The following is a 20,785-nucleotide window of genomic DNA, read 5'->3' as shown; positions in this document are numbered from 1 at the left end:
CTATTCTATGGATGAGTTGATCCTATTCACATTCACAATTATGATTGCTAACTGTGCATTTACCTTCATCATATTTATTTTCTTCTGTTTATCCTTCTCTCTCTTTTTATTCTGTCTCTCCTCTAAAGTCTGCTTTGTTCTGACCACTGCCTTTTTTTATCTGCCCTTCTTTTTCTTTCTGCTTTTCTTTTATCCTCTTCCCCTCCTATTTCCCTGTTGAGATTTCTATTACCAATTGAGTATATACTTAACTGAATTACATGTGAGTGAGGTTCAAATATTGCTCCCCACTATCCCCTCCCCTGTAAAACTTCTTCCTTGTATGCCTCTTTTGAATGAGATAATTTTCCCCATTTTCCTCTTCCCTCCTCCTTAGTTCTTCCTTCCTCTTCTCCCCTCCCAACATAACTGACTCACTTCTGTACCCTTTCTATATAGAATCTTTCTAACTTCCCCAATAATAAAATTCTTAGAAGATGTATATAACATCTTCCCATATAGAAAGATAGACACTTTACCCTTATGATGTCCCTTATTATTATTCTTTTATGCTTACCTTTTTATGCTTCTCTTGAGTCTTGTATTTGAAAGTCAAATTTTCTATTCAGCTCTGGTCTTTTCATCAGTAATGCTTGAAAGTCTTCTAATTCATTAAATATCCATTTTTCCCCCTTGAAGGATTATACTCAGTTTTCCTGGGCAGGTTATTCTTGGTTGTAATCCTAGCTCTTTTGCCTTCTGGAATATCATATTCTAGAAATTAATCTTTCAAGTGTTCCCCTCTTTTGTGATCTTGTGTGATCCTGACTATGGTTCCACAGTATTTGAATAGTTTCTTTCTGACTCCTTAAAGCATGTTTTTTCTTTGACTGGGGGAGCCTGGAATTTGGCTATAATATTCCTGGAAGTTTTCATTTTGGGATCTCTTTCTAGTGGGGATTAGTGGGTTCTTTCAATTTCTATTTTACCCTCTGTTTTGAGGATATCCGGGCATTTTTCTTTTTTTTTTTTTACATTTAAAAAATTCTTTTAATTTCACTAAGTCAAATATTTTTTGAAGTCCAACATCAGATATGCCCAGGGGAAGAGCCTTGAGGGCAGGACTGTTTCATTTCTGACTTCATCTTTTCATTGTCTAGCCCAGGACCCAGCTTAAATCAATGCTTGAGTTTCTTTTCATTTTATTATCCTGAATATAACAAAAAGTGAACAAAATGAACATTTCCATCTATATCATGGAACAGGAGAGGATTGTTCAGAGAAGCACTTGTTAGGATTGACTTTCTTTTGAAGTGTGTAGTAGATCCCATATGTACCTTTTCAAGTTTTCCCGCTCATATGGCTTTCCTTCAGGCTTGCTTTCTCTTCTTATCTTTTCAGGTTGAGGTGGGGGTGGAGATGGGGATAAGCAAATATTTAAACTCTCTTTCCTCCCCTCCCCTGATTGAGAAAAAAAATAACAAAACCTTTGCAATAAATAAGTCAGAGTCCATCAAAACAACTTCCCATGTTAGGCACGTCAAAAACTGTATATCTCCTTCTGTACCAATCTGTTAGAAGGTGGACAGCATGTGTCAGCACCAGACCTCTGGAACCCTGGTTGATCTTTGTGCTGACCACAGTTCTTAGGTCTTCCAAAGTTGTTAGTCTTTCAATTCTGTTGTTATTATATAAATTGTTCTGTTTTTGTTCATCTCACTTGATATAAATTCATATAGGTCTTTCCAAGTTTTCCCCAAACCATTGCTTTTGTCCTTTCTTAGGGCACAATAATATTCCATTACATTCATATGCCATTATTAATTTATCCTAGTAATATTAAGCTACTTTTTCATGGTCATATGGTCACACAAAGTTCTTTCCTGTGTGAGTCAACCTCCTTGGGCCTCAGTTTCTATAACAGTAAAATGAGGGGACTGGATTAGATGGCCCTTGAAGTCCCTTCAGGCTCTAGATCCTGACCCTCGTCAGAAGGACTAAAACTAACTCAAAGACATTTATGAGAAATTTGGTTGATAATAAGGCATTTGCAATCCCAGAGACTTAAGATCTTGAGAGGCATAGAGAGAGTGGCCAAAGTCAGGGACACAGGGGGATGGGAAGCCTGCCAAGGACTGCCCATGTAGAAAAGGGTAGGTATGATAGTCAGGCTGCAGTCTCTCCACAGGGCATCCCAGAGTCCAGAAAGGGTTTGAGTGAGTTGGAGCAAAGCATTGTGCCTGCTCTTGGAACCAGACCTTGACCTGGGCCTTGGTGATTCTCAACTCCTGCACCAGCCAGACTGTATCCTCCAAGGAGGGATAGGAATTTTCATGGAAAGCCTTCTCCAAGGTGCTGACTTGCTTTATGGAAAAAACCGTCCAATTCTGGTGCAGCTTCGGCCTGGGCCTGGACCTGCCAGGACTTCTTGACTCCTCCAGAAGCTCTGACTTTGGGCTGGCCTTTGCCCCAGGGTTCGAGTCTGGCCCCGGCCCTACCAACTCCAGCTGAAGTTCTGATTTCAGGTCAGGCTCTGCCTCCAGCTCAGGCTTGCATTAGGAATGTTCCTTTGCCTTCAGAATCTCTTCACCTAGCCACCTGGAGAGGACCAGGGCTGTGCTCTCAGTGTTAGCCTTCCCAGTGTAGACACAACTTCCTAATGGAAGGCCGAAGAGCTGCTAGTGTAGTCTGTGAGTGGAAACTTCCCGTGCTCATGTCTGATGGCAACTTAACCTGGCGCCATCCACCTTATCAGGGCAATATTCCTTGATAATTTCTTGAAATATATCTAGGTTCTTTTTTTGATCACGGCTTTCAGATAATCCAATAATTCTTAAATGATCTTTCTTCATTCTATTTGCCAGGTCAGTTATTTTTTCCAATGAAATATTTCACATCTTCTCCTATTTTTCCATTCTTTTGACTTTGTTTTATTGTATCTTGGTGTTTCATGGAGTCATTAGCTTCCACTTGCCCAATTATAATTTTAAGGAATTATTTTCTTCATTGAGCTTTTGTACTTCTTTTTCCATTTGACCAATTCTGTTTTTAAGGTGTTATTTTCTTCAGTATTTTTTGTGTTTCTTTTACCAAACTCATCTTCTCATAATTTTCTTCCTTTGCTTTCATTTCTTTACCAAATTTTTCATCTACCACTCTTATTTGATTTTGAAAAATTCTTGTTGGGCTTGTGTCCAATTCACATTTTTTTCCTTTGAGGTTTTGACTTCATTGCTTCTTCTGAGTTTGTGTCTTGATCTTCCCTGTCACTACAATACATTTTTGTGGTCAGTTTTTTTTGTTGTTTATTCATTTTTCCACCCTATTTCTTGATTTGGAACTTTATGCCAATGTTGGGTACTGTTCCTGGCATGAGTGTGGGAGGAGATCCATGTCAAACTTTAGACTTTTTCACACTGCTGTTTTCAGAGATAGTTCTGATGTTTTGGATATTTTAAGTGTTTCCAAGGTGGAATGATCTGGGGAGAGATTTGATCATTACTCTCTTGGTCTGTACTCTGGTTGTTGCTCAGGAAGGACTCCTGATTCTTTGGGCTTGCAATCTATACTACTCTTCCAGGCCCTTCCTTCATTGGGACTTCATAGTTCCTGATCCCTTGAGGTGGGAAGTAATATTGACCCTCAAGGTTTCCACTCCCTCTTGATCTAAAGTGCTCCTTTCTGTCCTTCAACTATGACCCAGAAGTGGCTATAGGCAATGCAGTTGCCAAACAGCATCTGGTCCTGAGTTCAGTACTAGCCCTAGGAGTACCCTGTTATCTATTTCTGACCAGTTGACAGGTTTCCTTACTCTCTCTGATTTAAGAGCTCTCAAAGCTGCTGCAGCTTCTGTCATGACCATCTAGTGCTTTACCCCTGTGGGCTCCAGGTCGGCCTTCTCTTCCTCCATGTCACAGATCTCTCTTTCCTACTTCCTATGTTGTCTTGGGCTGAGAGGATGACCTTTTGTTGACTCTGCCAGTCCAGAAGTCAATATGAGGCATTATTTTAAAGTTGTTTGGAGGGGAATGTTGAGAGAGCTTGGCTGAGTACTTTTCTACTCCAACTTCTTGGCTCTGCCCCCAGAAGTCCACTTTAAAAAGAAGGAGTTGAGTCTAATTTGAGGCCTAGAAGTAGATGCAGGTTACAGGTTCAGTTGGTGTTAAGTTTAGCTGGTCCAGGGTCTTTGTGGTCCTGTTGTTGGAAGAGATAGACAGGTGACAAAAATATAATATCTTATTTGACCTTTACAGTGATCCTGTAAGGGATGTACTGTGACATTCCGCCCCCCCCCCCCATTTAGAGATGAAAAATTGTAGACTCAGAGAAATTAATTGATCATCCCAGAGTTACACAATGGTCTAGTGGAAAGAACACTAGATTAGCATTCCTAGGACTGGGACTTGAATTCCAGCTCTGCCACTTTCTAACATGGGAAAGTAACTAAAACTCCCTGGGCCTCAGTTTCCCTATCTGTCAAATTAAGGTGGTAGACTAGATGACCTCTAAAGATCATTCTAGCTCTAAATCCATGATCCTAAAACAGCATCAGAGGGGAGATTTGAAACTGGCTTTCTCCTGATTTTAACCAAGTTCAGTACTCAGTCTATCATGCCATAGCTGCCTTTCTCTCAGAGCTTTCTATTTCTGGGGGGTATATGGGGCAAGAAATAGTAGTGTAAGTGGCTCTGGTTCCAGAGTGAAGTAGGCAAATGGTCATTTCTAGGTCCTTCAACCTGGAACTTTCCTCACTTGGTCCAAAATGTTTACTGTCTTAGAGAATCAATTTCCTACTCTCAGAAAGCCATTGTTAGAGACTCTAAAGATCTCTTTTACAAATCAATTTCACCAACATTTTAAAAATATTTAACAACTTTTGTGCTCAAAGGGCTATAAAACCATACATACCCTTTGATCAAGAAAGACCACTAGGTCTATATCACAATGAGATGAAAAACAAAAAGAAAAAGTATATATCTACAAAAATATTTATAGTAGCTCTTTTAGTGGTGGCAAAGAATTGGAAATTGAGGAAATGTTGATCAATTGGGGAATGACTGAGCAAGTTGTGGTAGATGATTGTGATGTAATGCTATTGTGCTCTAAAAAAATGACAAGTAGGATACTCGCAGAAAAATCTGGAAAGACTTACATGAACAAAATGAAATTACAAAATGAAATGAGCAGAACCCGAACATTATATACAGTAACAGCAATATTAATGACCAACTACTGTCAATGACTTAGCTATTTCTTGGCAATACAATGATCCAAGACAATTCTGAAGGACCTTTATGATGAAAAAATGCTTTCTATCTTCAGAGAAAGGACTAATGGAGTATGAATACAGATTAAAGCATATTTTTCCAATACTTTCTATATTTTTCTTGTGTTTGCTTTTGGTCTGTGTCTCATTTCACAACATAACTAACTTAGAAATATGTTTTGTATGACTGCTCTTGTATAACCTATGTCAAATTCTCAATGAGGTGGGGAGTGGAGGAAGGAAGGAAGAAAGGAATTTGGAACTGAAAATAAAAAAAGTTAAAATTTGTTTTTACATGTAATTGGGGGAAAATAAAGTATTAAATTTAAAAATATTTTAAAGTTTTATAGTTGCCTTTGATTTTGATAACACTGTCTCCAAATCCCTTCTTCTAACAAAGAAAAATATTTAAATAAAGCCAATTGACCTATCAACCCCATGTGAGAGTTGTAGAAGGTAGGCATTAAAACATTTAGAATCCTTACCTCTCACTGGGAGGAGAAAAATATATTTCCTTATCAGTCTTCAAGAATCAAGATCATTCATAAGTCCTTAAAGTTTGCTTTTTAGTGTTTTTTTAAATCATTTATGTTATTATAGTCATTGTATATATGATTCTATATCTTGGTTCTATTTTTCTTCCTCTTCATGAATTCAAAGTCTTCCCATATAAGAATTCAGGTTGGGCATCATATTATGACATAATACTTATGTGACTTCAGGCAAATACCTAACCTCTCTGGGCCTCAGTTTTCTCACCTGTAAAATAAAAGAGTTGGACGAGGTAGTCTCTGAGGTCCTTTCTAGCTCTAAATCTGTAAAACTAAATTTATCTAAATTCTTCATATTTATAATTTTGTTGTGGTACCATAGTATGCTATTACATTTATGTACTACCATTTGTTCAGTCATTTTCCATTTGTTGGGCATCAATTTCATTGATAGTGATGAATCAATCACTAGGATCAAGGCATTCACAGTCTTAGATGAGCATATCAGGTCATCACCATATGATTGCTAAGTGATTGTAAAGGAGACCAAAGGCTCTACCAATAACAGGGTATATGACCTCTCTGGTCTTAGCATCTTCACTGATAAAAGAGGGGATTAGATGGATGAGGTGGTATCTCAGGCCTCTTCCTATTTTAATATTTGTATTGCCAAAATTATCATTCATAATAATAATAGCTAGCTTTTATATTGTACTTACAATATACGAGGTACTTATCTCATTTGATCCTTAAAATGACCCTGAGAGGTTGTTATTATTATGCCCATTTTATAGATAAGGAAACTAAGATGAACAGAGGTTAAATCATTTATCCAGGATCACACAGCTAGTAATTGTCTGAGGCTATATTGGAATTCAGGTTTTCCTAATTCCAAGTGAACTTTATCCATTGCATTGATGAGCTGCTCCTAGTAATGTCACATTGGCCGATTTTAATAACTTACCTGAAAATGAATTAAAAAATGAAAGCATTCTGTGCACCCGTGGAAACTGTAAATATTAATTTATTGGTTGACTAATTTCAGTCTTGCTAGGTTCCATGAAAATTCATATGATAATGCTTTGCTACTTCAGACATAGGTGGTGGTAATTAGATAAAAATTTAAAAATAGTGTGAAAAAAAAGAAAATAGGAAAGACTTTAGGAAGATATAAAGAATGTGGGAGGAAAAAACAAGGGGAGTGGGATAAAAAAAGAAAAGAAGAGAAAAAGGAAAGAAGGAAATGAAGACAGGAAGCAGGAAGCATGGAAGAAAGAAGGAAACAAAAGAGAATAGAAGGAAAAGGGGAAAACTCATTATTCTTCCAGTAAGAACCCCCCGCCCCATACCTTGTTATTAAAGTTGTGGTTGACTCTGTGACCCCGTTTAGGGTTTTCTTGGCGAAGATACTGGAATGGTTTGCCATTTCCTTCTCCAACTCATTTTTACAGATGAGGAAACTGAGACAAACAGAGTGAAGTGACTTGCCTAGGGTCACTGAGCTAGGAAGTGTCTAAGGCCAGATTTGAACTAAGGAAGATGACTTCCTGACTCCAGGCCCAGCACTCTATCCACTGTGCCATCTAGCTGCCCTATGCCTTCATGTACCAACTTGCTACTGATAAGTCTGGAGGAAAGCTGTTTTGTGTAGAGAGGACACTTGTCCAGGAAGAGACCTGAATTCTAGCATTTGCCTTCTCTTAGAGACAGCTAGGTGGCTCAGTGGGTAGATTATTAGATGAAGTCAGAAAAATCTGAGTTTAAATCTGACTTCAGACACACTAGCTCTGTGACTAGTGTCAAGTCACTTAATCTCTATCTGCCTCAATTTCCTCATTTATAAAATGAGAAGAAGAATGCAACTCCCAGGCTTGTTGTGATAATAAATAAGATAATGTGTTATATACATCTTAAAGCACTACATCAATGAAAGTTGTTATTTATTATTGCCTTCACAGACTATTAGAATGCAATACTTAAGGAAGACTTGCATTCAAATCCCACATGAGAGGAACACACATTAGCTGTGCAATCCTGGACAAGTCACTTACATCCTTGAGATTCCAGAAGTCACTTATAAAATGAGGGGCTTGGATTAAGTGTCCCTTCTAGTATTATCCTGGGAGATTCTGGGGACACAAAAATGGTGGATTGCTAGTGAGATGGGCAGACACCCGGGAAATCAAAGGCTGGGAGTTTGTTGATGATGGAGAGAGGAGGTCAAGGGAAGGTCAGAGGTTTGGTGTGGATACCTTGCTTCAGTGACAGGTGGAATAGGGAGCAGAAAGGAGGGAGGGGAAGGTGCTTGCCAGTGTGAGGAGGCCTCCACATTTCTCACCAGCTCCTGGTCTGGGGATAAATATACCAGATTGCAAAATCAGCCGTTAATCTTGTTGCTAGGTAGAGTTCAGACCCTGAATTGTGATTTTGTTCTAAGTTTGGCTGAAAAGCACTTTTCTGGGACTGCAACAATCACCCACATTCAGCCTCCTGAGATCTCAGAATAAGGGACAGGGAGAAAAGGGGGGCACTTGGATGATTATTTGAGCAAGAAAAAGCCACTGTTTTTTTCTCTCTCAAATGCCAGGAACACACATAAACTCACACACATACACACACAAACACAAATCCACCACCAGTCTAATAAGGGACACAATATGCAAACGAAAGCTTTAAGATAGGCAGCCCTGCAAGATAGATGTTGCCATGACCCTTCATTTTACAGAAGAGAAAATTAAAACACAGAAAAGTTAAGTGACCCACCTGAGATTCAGCAGGTAGGAAGTCTCTGGGGCACTAGTAAGGAAGGACTAGCTATTAATTCTCAATAGCCAGTACTCTATCCACCAGACTTTGAAGCTTCTCATTATGAGCATTGCATTCTGGAGACCATGTCACCCCAGCAGGCCCCATATCAAATTCAAGAGTAGGATTTCCTAAAGTGGGATCTGCTAGAAACACAAGGTATTCCATAAGGTCAGAAAAGAGAAATGGGATGTGATGAGTCACTTATACTGGTCAGGTACAGATGGAGAATGAGACCTAGGAGAGGTGTGGGCTAGGGTCTAGAAAAGAATCAATCTAGTTAGAGCTTGAAGAGAGATGTTAGAATGCATTGAATCCAAATCTTTAAACTTACAGATGAGGAAACTGAGGTCCAGAAAATTCTAGTGACTTGCCCTGGGTCACACAGCTGATAAGTTTCTGAGGCAGGATTCAAACACAGGGCTTTTGACATCAAGTCCAGGACTCTAACAGAAGATGCTCTAGAAGGTCATGACTAGAAAGATGACCCTGACAGCCCCTTGCTTCTGAGACCCCATGTGCCTTGGGCATATTCCTCTTGCATATTACCCACTCATTGTTCTTTTGAGAATAAAATTGTAGAGTAAGGGCTAGATAACCTTATGGGCTACTAGAGTGCCTTCACAAAACCAGGCTCACTAAGAGGAAGCCAAACTCTGAGTTGTTGAAAAATCAATGATGGTGCTGGAGAATAAACAATGCAATATACTTCTCTCTTCACAGTAGAAATGGGGGACTGCTAGGGCAGAATGCTCTATATGCTGTCAGATATGGTCATTATCATGGATATTTTTGCTTGATTGTTTTCTTTTGTTATAAAGGTGGGTTCAGCCTGGAGGGGTAAGTGTGTAGGCATGATGAGAGATGATCTTTATTCCAGAAGCTATAATGACAGTAAAAATAAAAGATATTAAGAAAATATTTGAAAAGAAGGAAATGAAGAATATCTGGGGAACAGCTCCATTCATCCCTGAGATTGTCTCTGAAGGGCTGAAAGGGGCTCCCCTAGGACATCCTACTCTGAGAACATGGGAAAATTATTGGACCATTGTGCCATTGTGCTATCCATTATGCCATGCTGCCCCTCCCCTTGAACATGAATAGCTATTTGTTCAAATGACTTGAATTATCATGTCAAAGAGTACTAGAGAAATAAGAAAGAGGAATAGGTTTTGGGGGAAAGATGATAAATTCAAAGTTAGACGCATTGAGTTTAATGTGCCAATAGGATATCCAGGTAGCATAGCAGGGAGAAAGTTTGGGGCAGAGGGTTAGATTTGGGAGTTACCCACCCAAAGGTAATAGTTCAGGTTGTAGGAGTGTTTGAGACTGTCAAGGGTAAAAGTGCCATAAGATGCCATCAGAGAGGTGGTGAGCAACAGGTCCTATCCTTGGTTTCAGCCAGTGTTGATTTGGTTTACTTAAGTTGCATTCCTAAGGATGAGCAGGCAGATTTCAGAAAAACCTGGAAAGACTTACATGAACTGATGCTAAGTGAAGTGAACAGAACCAGGAGAACATTGTATATAGTAACAGCAACATTGTATGATAATTGACTTTGGTAGACTTAGCTCTTCTCAGCAATGCAATGATCTAAGACAGTTCCAAAAGATTCTTGATGGAAAATGCTATCCACATCCAGAGAAAGTACTATAGAGTCTGAATGCAGATCAAAGCACACTATTTTCTCTCTTTCTTTTCCTTCTTGTGGTTTTTCTCTTTGGTTCTGATTCTTCTTTCACAACATGACTAATATGGAAATATGTTTGATATGATTATATGTATGTAACTTATATCAGATTGCATGCTGTCCTGAGGAGGTCAGAGCAGAGGGAGGGGGAAATTTAAAACTAAAAATCTTATAAAAGTGAATATTGAAAACTAAAAATAAATTTTAAAAAATTATTTAACTAAAACAAACAAACAAAAAACCACCAACAAACCACCAACCCAAAAAAGAAAGAAAGAGGGCTAAGGAAGTCACCCAGAAGTGGGATTAAGAAAAAGAGCATCAATAAAACATTTAAAAGGTAGAGGGGTGGGGGAGGGAAGGCAGTATAATAGAGAATGGTCAATGAGCCTGATCCTTATGGGCATGTACAGAATATTTGGCTGATACAATCCTCATGTAGACTTTGGAGCAAGACATGCTAAGTGCTGCCAGTCTGCTAACCACCTGATGAGGTGTTGGACTGTGGAGGAGTTGCATAAATGGAAATGGGGTACATTTAAAAAGGAATTAGTCAGCCAAGGGTTGGTCTCTTGGAACTCCTTCCTGGCATTTTGCTGGCACTGGGGAGCTAACTCTCCTTTCTCAGGTGTGGGAAAGGTCTCTCAGTCTCTCTCTCTCACCCAGAGGCAGCATGAAGCTGAGTGAACCGAGTCCCACTATTGCTTCTAGCTCTGTTCTGTTCATTCTTTCTTGCTCCTGAGCAAAGGAGATAAGAGATGATTATGACCCTGTGGGCTCTGAAAGGTGAGGAGAGGAAGCCACCTGAAGTCTTGGAGTGGAATCCATTCTGGTTTTTTGGTGGCCAGCCAGTACAGTATCAATGGGAACTATTCCTGGGATGCAGTCTAGTTCTAGCTGACACAGGGACTCATTCCTGAGCTATGTCACATTTGAATGTGAACTTGCTGGGGGTATATGCTATGTAGAGATTGTGGTGAGTTTGAGTCCACTCTTTCCACAGACAAAGTAAGAAAGGAGAGAATATACCCACTTTAGGTATTTGTGGGAGAAACTGTTTGTACTACTCTTTTTGAAATATCTTTAAAGTTAGTATCTCTTTTTTTCATTGTTTTTTAATTTCTTTTTTTTTCATTTTTCAAATGCTTTATTAACTTCTGATTTACATAATTCACTTCCACCAGATTTTAAGTTAAAAAATTTTCTCCCCATTTTTCCCTACCCACTGCCCCAAAATAGCAGTGCCGCAGGATATCCCCTCCTCTAATCTTCTTTCTCCCATACCCCTGTCGACTTTTCCAGTAGGCCATGGTAGATCTCTATGCCCCAGTGCCTGTATATCTTATTTCCCAATTACATGTAAAATAGTATTAATAATAGTGTATATATATATATATATATATATATATATATATATATATTTTAAACATTTGATTTTAAAACTTTGAATTCCAGATTCATTCCCTTCCTCCCTTGTCACCCACCCTTACTGGGGAGATAAGCAGTTCAGTATAGGTTGTACATGTGTAGGTAATGCAAAACATTAACATAGTAGATATATTGTAAAAGACTGACTATATTTCCCTCCCTCCTATCCCACCTCCCACTTGTTCTATTCTCTACTTTGATCCTGTCCCTTTTCAAAAGTGGGTGCTTCCAACTTCCCTCCTGCCCCAGCCTGCCCTCCCTTCCATCATCTCTCCTCTTATCCCCTCCCCCCTATTCTCCTGTAGGGTGAGATACCCTATTTAGTATGTATTTCATTCCCTCCCCAAGCCAAATTCAATGAGAATAAGGTTGACCCATTCCCTTTTGCCTTCCTATTCTTCCCCTCCATTGTAATCATTTTCTCTTGCTTCTTCTATATGAGAGAGTTTACCCCATTCTGTCTCTATCTCCTCTCATTATATTCCTCTCTCACCTCTTAATTTCACCTTTTAAGTATCATCCCTTCCTATTAAATTGGTCCTGTGCTCTCTATCTATGTATACCTGTAAACATATATACACACATTCACATATGTATTCATATGCCCATATACCCTCATATATAGACATATATATATACATATATATATATATATTTCTATTTCCTTCAACTATTCTCATACTGAGAAAAGTTTCATCAGTTACAATTATTGTTTTTCCATGTAGGAATGTTAATAGTTCAATTTTGATAAGTTCCTTATGATTTCTTTTCCCTGTTTACCTTCTCATGCTTCTCTTGCTTCTTGTATCTGAATGTCAAATTTTCTATTCAACTCTGGTTTTTTTCATCAAGATGCTTGAAAGTCCTCTATTCCACTGAATGACCATATTTTCCCCTGAAACATGATACTCACTTTTGTTGGGTAGGTAATTCTTGGTTTTAATCCCAGCTCCTTTGACCTCCAGAATGCCACATTCCAAGCCCTTCGATCCCTCAGTCTAGAAGCTGCCATATCCTGGGTTATCCTGATTGTGTTTATATAATATTCAAATTGTTTCTTCCTGGCTGCTTATAATATTCTCTCCTTAATCTGGGAATTTTGGAACCTGGCTATAATATTCCTAGGAGTTTTCTTTTTGGGATCTTTTCCAGGAGGTGATCGGTGGATTCTTTCAACCTCTTTTTTGCCCTCTGGTTCTAAAACATCAGGGCAGTTTTCCTTGAGATTTTCTTGGAGGATGATTTCTAGGTTCTTTCTTTGATCATGGCTTTCAGGTAGTCCAATAATTTTTAAATTATCTCTTCTGGATCTATTTTCCAGGTCAGTGGTTTTTCCAATGAGATATTTCACATTGCTTTCTATTCTTTCATTTGTTTGGATTTGTTTAACAGCATCTTGATTTCTCATAAAATCATTAGCTTCCATTTGCTCCAATCTAATTCTGAAGCAATGATTCTCCTCATGGAGCTTTTGTGATTCTTTTTCCATCTGGCAAATTCAGCTTTTTAAGGCATTCTTCTCTTCATTGCCTTTTTGAGCCTCTTTTTGCCGTCTGAGTCATTCTATTTTTTAAGGTATAATTTTCCTCAGTCAGGCTGTTTCCTCTCATTTTGCAATTTTTTTGCATTGTTCACATTTCTCTTCCCAATTTTTCCTCCACTTTTCTTATCTTTTTCTTAAGGTCCTCTATGGCTTGTAACCAGCTCGTATTTTCCTTTGAAGCTTTTGGTGAAGGAGTTCTGACTTCACTGTCTCCCTCCTGTTCCATGCTTTGATCCCTTTTGTCCCCAAAATCGGAGTCTAATGTTGGATTCTTCTATTTGGTTTGTTTCCTTTGCCTGGTCATGTTGCCACTTAATTACTTGACTTTTGGGCTTTTTGCCACAGGATTCTGCCACCAGACAGGGGAGCTTTATACCAAATTCTGGGGTTTTCTCAGCTGCTGGAGGTATTAGTTGGGTGCCCCTGCTGAAGCCTCCACACACTGTGGCAAGCAGGACACACCCCCCAGAACCTCCAACCTAGACCACAATCCAGATCCAAGCAGGTTAAAGCAAGAGTGATTACCCCTCAGACTGGTCACTTGGTCCCCCTACACTCTGTAGGCCAGGAACGAAAGCTACCCTGGGGGCAAAAGCCAATGCACTCCCAACTACTGGGTCCCAAAGTCCGCATTGCACTGACCTCTCACTTTGTCCTTCACATCTATGTGTTGATAATTCTGGAGATGGCCACAGCTGCTGGTGATCTGGAGTTCCTCCGGCCTGTGTCTGGTCAGGCCCGCCCTGGGGCTAAAACCTCTGGCTCACGCAGGCCTGGGCTCAGCTCCCAGAGCACTGCGCTGGCCGATTTCTGCCGGCCTGCTGGGCTGTCTTCAGCATGAGGTTAGCTTCTCTGTGTCATTTTTGTGGATTCTGCAGCTCCAAAGTTTGTTCAGCGTCCCCTTTTACATGAATTGGGGAAGGTGGAAGCCAGAGCCCTGAAGAGGTCCTGCTCCTACTCTGCCATCTTGACTCTGCCCCAATTTAGTATCTCTTTGTAAAAGCTAACTGATGTTAATTGGATAATTGGAACTGAGGTATTAATCATTAGGGTTAACATTGGGGAGGAACATACCAGAATGGGATCTTGAGACAATAGTACTTCAATAATTTTTTCAGTCATGTCTGACTTTTTGGTGACACCATTTGGGGTTTTCTTGGCAAAGATACTGAAGGGGTTTGCCATTTTCTTCTCCAGCTTATTTTACAGATGAGGAAACTAAGGCAAACAGGCTGAAGTGACTTGCCCAGGGTCACACAGCTAGTAAGTGTCTGAGGCCAGATTTGAACTCAGGAAGATGTGTCTTCCTCACCCCAGACCCAGCACTTTAGCCACTCTGCTGCATACCCAAGTCTCAAGAGTACCCCTAGAATCCTGAGGGAGACATGTAGCTGTCCTCACTATGGAAGAGTAAGAGTAGAGTATCAATAAAAGAAAACGTGGGTATAGAATAGGAGAAGTCAGGAGGAAGAGTCATTGAAGGAGATGAAATAAGATTGGTCAGAGGGGAAATGAGGGGAAAAGAAGAAATCTGTATCATGTGAGCCAAAGGACTGCAACAAGAAAGAGGAAGGAGTTAGCAGTGTCAGGTGTTGCACAAAGGTCAGGTGTGGAGTGGATGAGAAATTTCGATTTGCAATTAGATCATTGATGACTTTCTAGAAAGCAATTTCAGTTGAATTAGTCATCTTGATCAGTCTGTCCTTGCCTTTGGGCAAATGGTAGATGGGGCAATGAGACTTTTGGGCCAGAGGCACTTTGAGCTCCCATTTCTGGACATTTACTGTAGGTCCAAGCCACCACTCAAGAGCCTAAGACTTTCAGCAGTCAGCTCTTTGTGATAACCTTTACTGGAGGCCTAAAACAGTGGCCTGTGGCAGATACTCAGTTTTCCCTTTATTTCCCATTGTTTACAGTGATGACCTTTAATCTTATGATACATTCTGGAAGGCAGAGATCACTCCCGAAAAAAAATTGTTTCCTAAAAGCTGCTGCATTCAGAAGTTACCATAGTGCAGAAGAAAGAACTTTTGAATTCTGTTAGCAGCAGCAAAGAAGTAGAAATTAAGGGGATGTCCATCAATTGGAGAATGGCTGAACAAATTATCTTGTATGTGGATGTAACAAAATACTACTACACTGTAAAAAATGATGAAGGGAACAATTTTAGAGAATCCTGGGAAGAACTATATGAAATGATGCAGAATAAAGCAAGCAGAACTGGGAAAATAATTTATACAATAACAACTTTCTAAAGATAAACAACTTTGAAAGACTTGAGAACTCTCATCAAAATGATGACCAACCACAAATCCATAGGACTCACAATGAAACATGCTAATACCCCCGGTCTCTGCTCACTACTCTAACTCCTCACAGAGAGGTGATGGACTCAGGCTGTGGACTGGGACATATAGTTTTTAGACATGGCCAATGCAGGAATGTATTTTGTTTGACCACGCATATTCGTTTTATAAGGGTTTTGTTTTTCTTTCTTTTCCAGTCATGGAGAGGGATATGGGAGGGAGAAGAAATAGGTTTTTTCATCAGAAAAAAATTAAGCTAAAAAAAAAAGAGTATTGTATTTGGAGACACTGAACCTGAGTTGAAATCCTGTGAGGAAGCATAATGCAGTAGAAAGAGTAATGGGTTTGGAGGCAGAAAAATCTAGGTTTGAATCCTGAGTCTGCTATTTTTAAGCTGTGTGACCCTGGGCAATCTCTGTGGGCCTCAATTTCCTCATTTATAAAATAAGGGGTTTGGACTAGATGACTTCCGAGTACCCTTATAGTAATAGATTTATCTACGATCCTATAAATCTCAGATTCTAGTACTATAGAGCTGAGAGAAAGTCCATGTTCATCTTCAGAGCACCATAATAAATTTCCTTTCATTGACTCTATGGGAAAAATTTTGGTGTGACTGGCAACTCAGGTGCCCTCCATCCCTCATTTCTATTGTTTAGGTCTATCACTTCCTCCTCCTCCTCCTTCCATTTGAAGTTCCTAGTGCAATAGGTATGTGATAAATGCTCCTTTTAATTTCTCTTAGAGTAAAGGCTGCATAAATAGCCCATGCTCTGCTTGTAGTCCACTGGAGGCCTTGGCTGATCTTTTACCCCCCATTGACACCAATGCCACTGGACCTTTTTGGAATCAGCTAAATTTGCTCTTTCCTGAGTGAGTTTCTTTAGCCTTGGGTGGCTTTCTCCCCCAGTTAATTTCTGTTATTCAGAGTCAGCTCCAGGGGTATAGAGGGGTAGTCACTAGAGAGCTGGTCTCAGAGTCTGTAAGAGCTCAAACTCAAGTCTTGTCTATGACACACATAAGCTGAATAACCCTGAAGTTACTTTAATGTTTCAGCACCTTCAGAAACTCTTTTATGATATAAATTGTAAAGCAGGTGTAGATCTGCATGGGCAAAGTGAGTTTCCTCAACCAGGGTTTCCCAAGGAAATCACAGATCTGGTAACCCTGACACTACTGAAAAAAAAAAGGATTTTAGGGTGTGGGGGGGACAGTTTTGATTTTACCTAGTCCAGGGGTGGGGAACCTGTGACCTTGAGGCCACATGTGGCCCTTTAGGTCCTCAAGTTCAGCCCTTTCACTTAATCTAGGTCCTAAAGTACTACACCTGAGGACCTAGAGGGCCTCAAGGCTGCAGGTTGCCCACCCCTGAACCCTAATCAAACCTTATACTTAATGTAGGAATGCCTCTTACTACCTTGGATGGATTATAGCTGGTCATTCATCCATAACTTGGATATTTTCAATGATGGGGAGCTCATCACTTCATAAGGTGAGACACTCCATCTCCTGATCCCAAACATTTTCATCAGCTGCCCTTCATGCCTGTAATACTTTCTCTTCTCATCTCTGCCTCCCTTCAAGTCCTACCTGAAATTTCTTCTTCTACAGGAAGCCTTTCCCAATATCTTTTCATTCTAGTGTCTTCCCTTTGTTGGTTATTTCCAAAATTATCATATATACATAATACTTATTTGTGTGTTGTTCAGCCCATTAGATTTCAAACTCCTTAATAGTAGGGATTGTCTTTCACCTTCTTTGAATCCTTAGTGCTTAGCCTGTTCCTGATATGTAGTAGGTACTTAATAAATGCTTACTGATTGACTGACTGACTGGCTTTCCATCATTGGCCCAATGCTAAGTAGACAGTCTAAAAACTGAAAAGTAAAGATGGCTGCAGAGAGATGAGAAGCTCTCAAACATAAAATTTTGATAATACAGTGAATGATGTAGATGAAAAAAGAAAAGGAGAAAGCATATAACCATATGTGGTTGCATGGAAACTCTGATGATCTCAGATTTTAAAAGGACGGGAAGGAAAGCTGTGAGGAGTCAGAGCTATAAATAGTGCAGGGTAACTGGGGCTTTTGCCAAGGATATTGGGGGTCTGCTACTTCCTCATGGAGACCACTGTGCTTGCAACTTATTTTGTGGTCTTCTGCTGGCCTTTGCCTCTCCTCTCTACCATTTTGGGACACTATTTTCTCCTGTTTTTCCCCTTACCTATCTAGCCACTGAGTCTCCTTTGCTGGTTACTCCTCCAGGGCAAACACTCTGTCAGGGGTCCTTCACGGTTCTATCCTGGGCCCTCTTCTCTTCTTCCTCTATACTGCTTCACTTGGGATCTTATCAGCTCTCATGGATTTAATTACCATCTCTATACTGATGATTCTCAAATCTAGCTCTCTGATGAACTCTAATCTCATATCTCCAGCTGCCTTTTCAGACATCTTGATCAGGAGGTCAGTAGATATCTTAAAATATATACTTTGCCAATATCTCATTTGATCCTTACAACAACCCTGGGAGGTAGCTGCTATTATTAATTATTTATTAATCCCCATTTTAAAGAGGAGGAAACTGAGGCAGACAGAGATTAAGTGACTTGCCAAAGGTCACACAACTAGGAAAAATCTGGTATAGGATTTTAACTTGGGTCTTTCTAACTCCAAGTCCCTCTTTCTCCCCCTAGGAGAAAATGGGAACAATAATAATGACGATGATAGTGATTACCATTTTTTTTAATGCATTAAGCTTCAAAACAACCATAGAAAGTAAAGGCTATTATTATCTCCATTTTATAGATGAGGAAACTAATGGGCAGAGAGGTTCAGTGATTTGCCCGTGGGCACAGAGCTAGTAAATACCTGAAGCAGGATTGGAACCTAGGTCTTCCTGATTCCAAATCCTGAATGCTATCCACTTCACCATCCTGTTGAGACTAAGAATGCTGGGTTGTTAATTTAGAACTGGCAGGGACCTCAGAGGTTATCATGTCCAATCCTCTCATTTTGCAGAAGAGACTTAGGTTTAGAGGAGAAAAATGACTTGCCTTCTGAGTCAGGGCTTGAACCCAGCTCTTTAGTCCACATCCTGCAGTTTTGCCACAATGCAGTGCCTCTCAGACATCTAGTCCGGTCATTGTCAGGAATACCCAAACATGTCCCTACTGGGAGTCCTGGCAATGACCAAGAGTCTCAAGAAGTCAGAGATCTGCCAATAAGAAAATCACCAATGAGAGTTTCTTTTGAAATTATGGTGGGGCCAGAGAGTCACACTTCAAACTGGGAGAAATTTAAGTAAAAACAATGGCTGAAGGAGGTGTGGGGTGGCTGGAGGAGAGATTCTGTAGTCTGAAATGCAAACCAGCAGCCACAAAGGCCAGTGCTGCTATTTTGGGTGGTGTTTCCACGTCAATGAATCATGTTACAGAACAGCTGGGAGGGAAGTGTCCTGTCCAAGAAAATGAGGACCCCAATGAAAATATTGTCCTCAGCATGGGCATCCCGAGATTCAATCTGCTCCGATCCAATCTGGTCTTGATCCAGTCCAAGTAAGTATTTATAAAGGGCCAACAAGGTTCTAGGCACTGCCTTGGTCTGGGGTCAGTACAAAGACAGAATGAAAAATAGTCCCTGCCTTCAAGTAACTTACATTCTGCTAGCTGTGGGAGGAAGAGGGAAAGGTCCAACATGTAAACAGATCAATATATACATGATAATTTGAGGACAAAGGGCACTCAGCTTTCAAGATCAAAGAAGGCTTCATGTAGTAGGAGGTACTTGAGTCGAGCCTTGAAGGAGGTTAGGGATCCTAAGAGGTGGGGTTAAGGAGGGAGTACATTCCAGCAAAGGTAGGTGAAAAACGTTTTATTAAGGTGTTCACTCAGTGAATCTTTTTTTAAGGAAAATATGTGTTAGCTGAAAACTCAGTTTAAAAGGATGTTATTTTTATTCATCAGAGAGACTGTGAGAACTAAAATACTTTTTAAAAGGCAATGACAAAATTTAACTTTAAAAATTCAAACTGAAAAAAGACACAAAATATTAATTTATTTTTGAAGGGGAAAGGCAAGGCAATTGCAGTTAAGTGACTTGCCCAAGGTCACACAGTTAATAAGTGTGTCAAGTGGCTGAGGCTGGATTTGAACTCAGGTCCTCCTGACTCCAGGGCTGGTGCTCTATTCACTGTGCCACCTCGCTGCCCCAAAATATTAATATTTTTGAGACATTAGGATGATCCCAGACATACCTGGCACACCTCATGTGTCACCTGTGATTGTAAGAATGAGGGATATCCTGTGCAAACATATGGAGGTGAGAGGTGCCTAGAGATTGGAGGCAACCCTGGGACAACCAAAATAAGGGACTCATGATTAAAAGACCCTTAGTTGGTGCCATAAACCAAGCAGTCACATCATCAAGTGGCTCAGAATCTTTCAGAGAGGTCAGTTCCTCAACTACCGTGTTTCCCCGATAATAAGACCTATCCCGAAAATAAGCCCTCCCCTTACTGTGTAAGATTCCTCTAAAATAAGCCCTCCCCCGAAAATAAGCCCTATTGAGATTGCTACTGTAGTGAAGGTGATCCCCTGCGCTACACACTACATTACGGTACCCTCTGTATGCACCGTCCCCCCCCCCGTGAAACGCATGCTGCGCTCCGAGCTGCACCCAATCAGAGCTGCAGCAGTGAGCGCGTCATCCTGTTCTTCCCCAGTGATTTGCTTATTGAATAAAGGTATATTTTTTTGTTCACATTTACCTGTTTATTACAATTGCTGTCAATGTTCATTAAAATAAGCCCTCCCCTGAAAATAAGCCCTCTGGTGTTTTTCTGTCCAAAAAAATAATAAGACAGTGTATTATTATCGGGGAAACATGGTAGGTGGTAAAGTGCATAGAGTGCCTGATTTGGAGTCAGAGAGACTTGAGTTCAAATTCAGCCTCAGATGCTTATTAGCTGTGTGACCCTGGGCAAACCACAACTTCTACCTGCTCCGGTTCCCTCATCTGTAAAATGGGGATAAATAATCGTATCTAACTCCCAGGGTTGCTTCGAGAGCCAAATGAAATACTGTTTAATTAATGAGATAATGTTTGTAAAGTGCTCAGCACAGTACCTGGCACATACCGTGTTTCCCCGATAATAAGACCTATCCCGAAAATAAGCCCTCCCCTTACTGTGTAAGATTCCTCTAAAATAAGCCCTCACCGAAAATAAGCCCTATTGAGATTGCTACTGTAGTGAAGGTGATCCCCTGCGCTACATGCTACA

At 40.2% G+C, this 20,785-nt stretch overlaps 1 long non-coding RNA gene across 1 annotated transcript in view; it reads left to right on the top strand.

The window, feature by feature from the left end:
- The first annotated feature begins 18,947 nt into the window (after positions 1–18,947).
- LOC138149247 (uncharacterized) overlaps positions 18,948–20,785 on the top strand; it is a 7,252-nt gene continuing 5,414 nt past the window's right edge. The window contains exon 1 of the long non-coding RNA XR_011165268.1: positions 18,948–19,061. This is a non-coding gene — a long non-coding RNA (uncharacterized lncRNA). The remainder of the gene's footprint in view (positions 19,062–20,785) is intronic.

This window comes from Petaurus breviceps, unplaced genomic scaffold (assembly GCF_028583685.1).
Source record: "Petaurus breviceps papuanus isolate PSGF00001 unplaced genomic scaffold, PetGlider_PUasm1.0 90845, whole genome shotgun sequence".
NCBI classification, from domain to species: Eukaryota; Metazoa; Chordata; class Mammalia; order Diprotodontia; family Petauridae; genus Petaurus; species Petaurus breviceps.
Note: the sequence above shows the minus strand (reverse complement) of the source record. Positions and strands in the feature narration are given on the sequence as shown.